Here is a 6,956-nt window from a genome sequence, read left to right as displayed (position 1 = left end):
AATGAGACACAACCGGACTTGGAGGATGTTGCCCAGGAGGTTGAAGTTGAGGATGATCCCCTGTTGGAAACCACAATTGTACAGGAATCAGCGACAAACGAGATGGCAATTGAGTGCAATCTACTGACTGACTTGCACAGTGCGTATACGATTGACAATTTTGAATCGAACGTCAAGGCTGTGAAGTATTACTGGGTTTGAGAACTATTGTCATTTCATGTTCCTATTCCATGTGCTTGGACCAGCTGTCGATCATTTGTCATACAAATGCAAATTATTAACACCAAAAAATCTGTTTTTTATGACATTGATTAAACTCAGACAGGCAAAAGAAGACTTTGAGCTAAGCCTGTTGTTCAATGTCAGTGAAACAACCGTGTCAAATGTTGTGGTGACCTGGATAAACTTCTTGTACTTGTAGGAAAGCGCCAGTTCCCATCAGTCTATATTAGTTTGCATTCTATAATAGTTCTCGGCACGAACGCAATCACAATAAACCACTTCTATCACATATAATTGTGATTCCACTGCGATGCCCACCTGGACCGTCTCTAGGGACCAGAGACTTGTTGACGCCAAATGCGCAGGTAGATACGCTCTCGGCTCCCATCCTCTAGTATAGGCAGCACGGTCCAGTTTTCACCAAGCTCCTACACCCTCTCCCAGCCACACTTTTCCGTTTCTCCGTTCTGCCTTGATATCCTCACACGAGTCCTCTTAAATCTCTTCGCCTATCCTCACGTACCCTCGCACGTATCTGCTGCCTGCCGTTTTCACCCCGGCCGAGCGTCTCCGTGATCATCCGCGATAAGCACGAGTTAAGGTACGAAATTATTGTTAGTCGGTCACATTTCTGTGTGTGTGTAGTCATATGTGTAGTCTTCTATGTAGTATGTAGTAGAGAGTATATTCAGTGGTGTAATACAACAAACGGAGAGTAGCGCCACATTTCTGAGTTCATGTTATCTATCTGTGTTATCTACCGTGGACTCTATTGGCGCAACCTGATACTACCCTTAAGAAACGGGTGCCACTAGCGCACCTGCTAAACCGTAGAGCCTGGGATCGGGAAGAGAAACACTTCCTTAGATACTTTCAATTGAAAGACTTGGATTTTCGGCCATCCAGGGAAACTGTTGATGACCACATGCCGGCCAGCTAAGCCTGAAGCTAATTTTGGTAAGACGCGTGTTATTCTAGATGCCACTGAAATACCCATCAACAAGCCGAAACGCGCGAGCAAATGCCGATTGTCAGTTGCGAAATTGCCAAGTTGGTACAATTCGGCAATTCCACAACTCAAAGTTGGCAGTGTAAACCCAGCTTAACACACATTAATATGCTATAGGATGTAGCTAAAGCACAATTTTTCTTATTTTTCTTTCAAACAAGTACCATCCCATAGATCTACCATGTCCATTGCATTATGATTATTGTGATTTTTTTCTTTTTGCATTTCAGAAGGTGATTGAACCATGAAACTTTTTATGTAGCGCAATTATAACCTAAATTAGCTGAAAATAACCCTAGAACCTAGAGGCTACTGTTCCTTTAATTAATCAATCATGTTGACTCACTGTAAAATGAGGCTCTGCTAAATTATTCTATTAAAATCTAATAAAATCATCACCATATATTTTGCAGCTTCAAACCTGTGAACAAAACCAACTGGAGTGAGATCAATAAAAAATGTGGCACAGACTGTCCCAACTTCCTAGCCCAAATTGACCTATGGGGATATGGGCATTATTACATGTATAAATTTGCGCCAGGCATAGCACGTGTGAAAGTTTTGTGAAGCCTATTAAAAGGCATCTGACGATTCTGTATATTTATGTTGCAAAAATCAGAATATGTATGAGAACAAATCTATCTGTCATCAGCGCAGATGCCAGACATCATGTACATGTACATGTACACCATGTACATCGATGAACTCGACCATTCAAGCGCACTCACAATTTCTTTTATCACTTTCTGCCTCTTGTCCCGGTCTCTATATTCAGCCTTGTCTACATACAACATGCATTCAGCCTTCTCATATACGTATATGAAATTTGCCTTCGATTCATCAGAGCATTTCTGGGCAGTCGACTCGCCGTTGACAAATTCTAGACTTAGGCGAGGAAAACACTACTATGGCACCAGAGATAGGTATCTAGCTACAGTGAACAACTGGCTGCAGGATCACGCCCACCCGCGGACATTACATCAGTGGCGGATTTAGGGGGGTGGACTGACAAATATAATAGTCGTGCAGCTACCTGCATGATGCATGGGTTAAATTATGTAATTGAATGGCAAAGCAGAGGTTACAATACAACCCTTTTACAGCTTGTTTCACAATTCCAAGAAAGAGTTTTGCTGTTGCCCTCATCCCCCTGATGGTCAACCCAACATATTCAATAAATGACACATTCACATATGACACATATTCACATTCACAATGAACCCGACCTAAAAAGTGCACCCCCGTACATAGTTATGTCACAGACAGTTCATAGTCAGAAATGAAGGCTGTACATACGTGTACTCAAAAGTACCTCAAATACCATTTCCCACATGCCGCAGAAACGCGCGAGCAAATGCCGATTGTCAGTTGCAAAATTGCCAAGTTGGTACAATTCGGCAATTCGACAACTCAAAGTTGGCAGTGTAAACCCAGCTTAACACACATTAATATGCTATAGGATGTAGCTAAAGTACAATTTCCTTATTTTTCTTTCAAACGAGTACCATCCCATAGATCTACCATGTCCATGGCATTATGATTGTGATTTTTTTCTTTTTTGCATTTCAGATTCCCTCATGGTAAGCCACCCTTACTGAAAGAGTGGCTTGCAAAGATGAGGAGGGATCGCTGGGCACCCGGGCCACGCTCTATCATCTGCTCTGACCATTTTGAAGAGCATTGTTTTGATCGAACTGGTCAAACAACACGCCTCCATTTAGACGCTGTCCCAACTCTCTTCAAATTTCCATCACATCTTATGAAGGTACAGTACACAACCTATTAACCAAAATTCTGAAAAAACGAAAAGCTCCGAAAACCGGTAGCGGTTCCTTGTGGCGGTAGTCTGCACACTAAAACTCGCGTCTGGTGCCAAAACTCGACCCGACGAATATTAATGTGTTTGGCATTAGTCATACGCATTGCACTGTACCGGAACAGAATTTTTGGCCTATCGAAAACTTGGGTTTAGTGTTGGCTAGTTACAGCATATACAGTACGTATATCTGTACTGTACTACCATTCCGAAATGCAAAAAATTCTGAATTCTCAAACGTGTCTGGTCCCAAGGGTCTCGGATAATAGGTTGTGTACTGCATATCAAATCTTAATTAAAGCAAGAAATTGATGTTTAACTTGAGCATTGGCAAGAATGTAAACTTTAAAATCAATCGTTGAAATCATTACTATACAAAGAATTAAAAACAAAAAACATCAGTGGCTTTCAATTTGAATCACATCTTCTACCTAAATATTTAGTTTTTATTTACTATTACTGTGGTAACTGAAGAATGAGGGAAAACAACATTGTATATATTAGATATATTAGTGAAGGAGTGTGCATTCTAATAGTAGTTCATATTATGATTGCAGTCTTTCACAGACATTAGTGAATTTTTACATTAATATTTTTTATTATAATTTGTAATTTGTTTATGTGATTAATCCGAATTGTTTCTCTTTTTGTTGATTGTTCGAATTTTACATTTTCTTTTTCCCCTTATCAGTATTCGTACAGTGAAGATGAACTGCATGCATATTCTATTATTGGTTTTTTCCTCGGTCATAAAGTTGGATAATAAAATGTACTTATGGTTTACTTTTTATTTTATTTATCTTTTCTAGTCATCTGCGGCCCATGAATCACGGGCCTCTAGCATTCGTTGATTAAACGCGTTGGTTGAATGGCCGATGCATAAAGTAATTAATCTCCGTTGTTGATCTATGTCTTCCTCGTTCGCACCACACACCACAAGGCGGGTCAGCCGAATTCGCAATCCAGTGACGACAATGACGCGTCCACGCGGCAAATTGAATACGGGGGACACGGCTCACCAAATCAGTCCGATCCCGGCAGGCGGCGCAAGCCAAAAGCGCGGAAAAGTTTTTAGCTGCACAACATTCCGACCTTATCGTATTAATACATAGATTAATTTCAGACTACAAACAAACGGAAATCCCCATTTCCTCGTGACTCGACGTTTGGGCGCAACAGTGATCACCAAGTGGAGGGTCAATTATCCAGTGACCTCCAAGAGCAGGAGAAGAAAGCCTCACCTGCTGACGCCAGTTCAACCAACCAGCTCTGCAGCAGTGCCACTTCTTCTCATGGATCAACCACGCAAAGACCACAGTCACTTGCAGACCCCGCGACCTTTAACAGAGGCTCACCACCCCAAACCCCTGTGAGAAAGAAGTCAGTTCGTGATCATACATACTGTGTCGAGGAAAGCCCAAGGTCGGTTAAACGTAAGCTTGACAAAGTGTTTGAGCGTGCCACCTCATTGCAGAAACGTCTCAAGTCTTCACAGGCAAAGTCACGACGATTGCGCAAGAAGGTTAATACATTGACAGATGTTGTGAAGGCACTGGAAAAGAAGAAACTGCTCTCTGAAAATGGACTTGAGAGGTTGATGAAGACCTGTGACGTACCTGCCGAGATCATGAAAAGAATGGTGAAAAGGAGAAAGACTGGCACTACATCAACAGAGAAGTACCACCCTTCACTACGTTCCTTTGCACTCACACTCAATTTTTACTCTGCGAAGGCATACAGATACGTACGTAAAACATTTGATCTTCAGTTGCCTCATCCATCCGTCATACGCAAATGGTATAGCGCAGTAGATGGAAAGCCTGGCTTCACAGGTGAAGCATTTCGTACACTGGAGATGAAGGCAAAGGAAGCAAGAGAATCAGGTCATGAACTTCAATGTTCCCTCATGCTAGATGAAATGGCCATCAAGAAGCTTGTGCAATGGGATGGGCACAAGTTTCATGGATACGTGGACTTCGGCACAGACGACACAGATGACACAAATCCAGTGGCATCTGACGCGTTAGTGTTCATAGTTGTGGCACTGAATGCAATTTGTAAGTTGCCAGTGGCATACTTCCTCATCAATGGAATGTCGGGTGCAGAGCGTGCTATCCTCATCGAGCAGTGTCTGCGTAAACTCGCAGACATTGGCATCTGGATCATTTCCTTGACATGTGATGGCCCATCATGTCATTTGACAATGCTGAATACCCTTGGCGCTAGCATAAAAATGCCTGATCTCAACCCATCTTTCCCACACCCGCAAAACCCTGATCATCGTGTGTGTTTCTTGACATTTGCCATATGTTAAAGCTAATGAGGAATGCTCTGGCATCATTTAGAATTTTAAAAGATGGGAAGGATGAGATCATCAAATAGGATTAGATCAAGGAATTGCACAAGCTACAAGAAGAAAAGGGACTGACTTTGGGGAACAAGCTACACAATGCCCACATAAACTGGGTAAAGCAAAAAATGAAAGTAAATCTCGCCGCACACACACTCAGCAGGAGTGTGGCAGATGCACTGGATTTTCTGCGTGTACAAGGGCTTCCACAGTTTCAGGGGTGTGAAGCCACTGTACAAATCCTCAAGACTGTAGATCGTCTTTTTGATGTGTTGAATTCCCGCAGCTCATTTGCACGCGATTTCAAGGCACCTATGCGTCGATCAAATCAACATGTCTGGAGACCTTTCATCGCAGAGGCATACATCTACTTCAGCTCACTGAGATGTTCAGGGCAGAAAAATGTACTCGACGCCACGCAAGACACCAATCTTCGGCTTTCTTGCTGGCATTAAGAGCGCCCTGTACATGTACGACACAATGGTCGTTGGTGATTCCCCAAAAGTAAGGTACCTGCTAACATACAAGATGAGTCAGGATCACCTAGAGCTATTCTTTTGTGCCATGAGATCGCGCCTTGGATGCAACAACAACCCGACTGCCCGTGAGTTCTCAAGTGCCTATAAGAAGCTACTCATAAGACATGAGATAAGGGGCACAGGCGGGAACTGCACTGCTTAGGATGGCACAGCTATTCTCCATGTGTCAAGTACCACTACACAGTCCACTTCATACAACTCAGCCAGCTGTCATCGTACAAGAAGGCAGTCATCTCCTACGTAGCAGGATTTGTTGTACGTATAACAAGGAAATGTCTGCCGTGTGAGGAATGCATTGCTGCACTTACAACAGGTGAACTCGTGGAGGAAAGTTTTCTCGAGAAGAAAGACAGAGGTGGGCTGCTTAGAGCATCTCCAGATATTGAGAGTATGTGAGACAACAGAAAAATGTCTCCAGAGGCTGCTCACAACTACAGATGGAAAGTTGCCACAAGCAGCTGGCGTGTCTCATGCTTTGTGTAAAGCTGTCTTGGGTGAAGTTGGATTGAACATCTTCAGTAGTCTTTCAGATCACATGTTTGATTGCCCACTTGACCATAACCATGTGTATGCACTGATCAAATGGCTAGCAGCTTCCTACTTGAAGATCAGAATGCATCATCTTACCCGCCAGTTCAACGAATGAAAGTGTCAATGACACTCTAGCTCACCACAAAAAAGGACACAGATGAGTGAGTGAGAAGAAGTCAGTTATAATTGAGCAACCATCGACGTACATTATAGAAACAAAGAGTATATATGGGAGAACTCCCATTATGTACTCTTGATAATTATGTGTAATTTTTTATCTACATGGCCATTGGCCCAGAATGTGCAGCAGCTTTGCCAGGATTCCACGCGCTCACTGGTTGTGATACTACATCCAGTGAAAAGGAAAGCCTACTTGCTTCAAATTCTTCATGAAGGCTAGTGATGGCGTAATCTATGCACTAGCTGGGCTTGGTGTTGGTGTGTATCCATTTCCGGAGATGTTGGCTGGTTGTGAAAAGTTTGTGTGTC

This window comes from Priapulus caudatus, unplaced genomic scaffold (genome assembly GCF_000485595.1).
Source record: "Priapulus caudatus unplaced genomic scaffold, Priapulus_caudatus-5.0.1 Scaffold305, whole genome shotgun sequence".
NCBI classification, from domain to species: Eukaryota; Metazoa; Priapulida; class Priapulimorpha; order Priapulimorphida; family Priapulidae; genus Priapulus; species Priapulus caudatus.
This window is presented reverse-complemented; position numbering follows the sequence as displayed.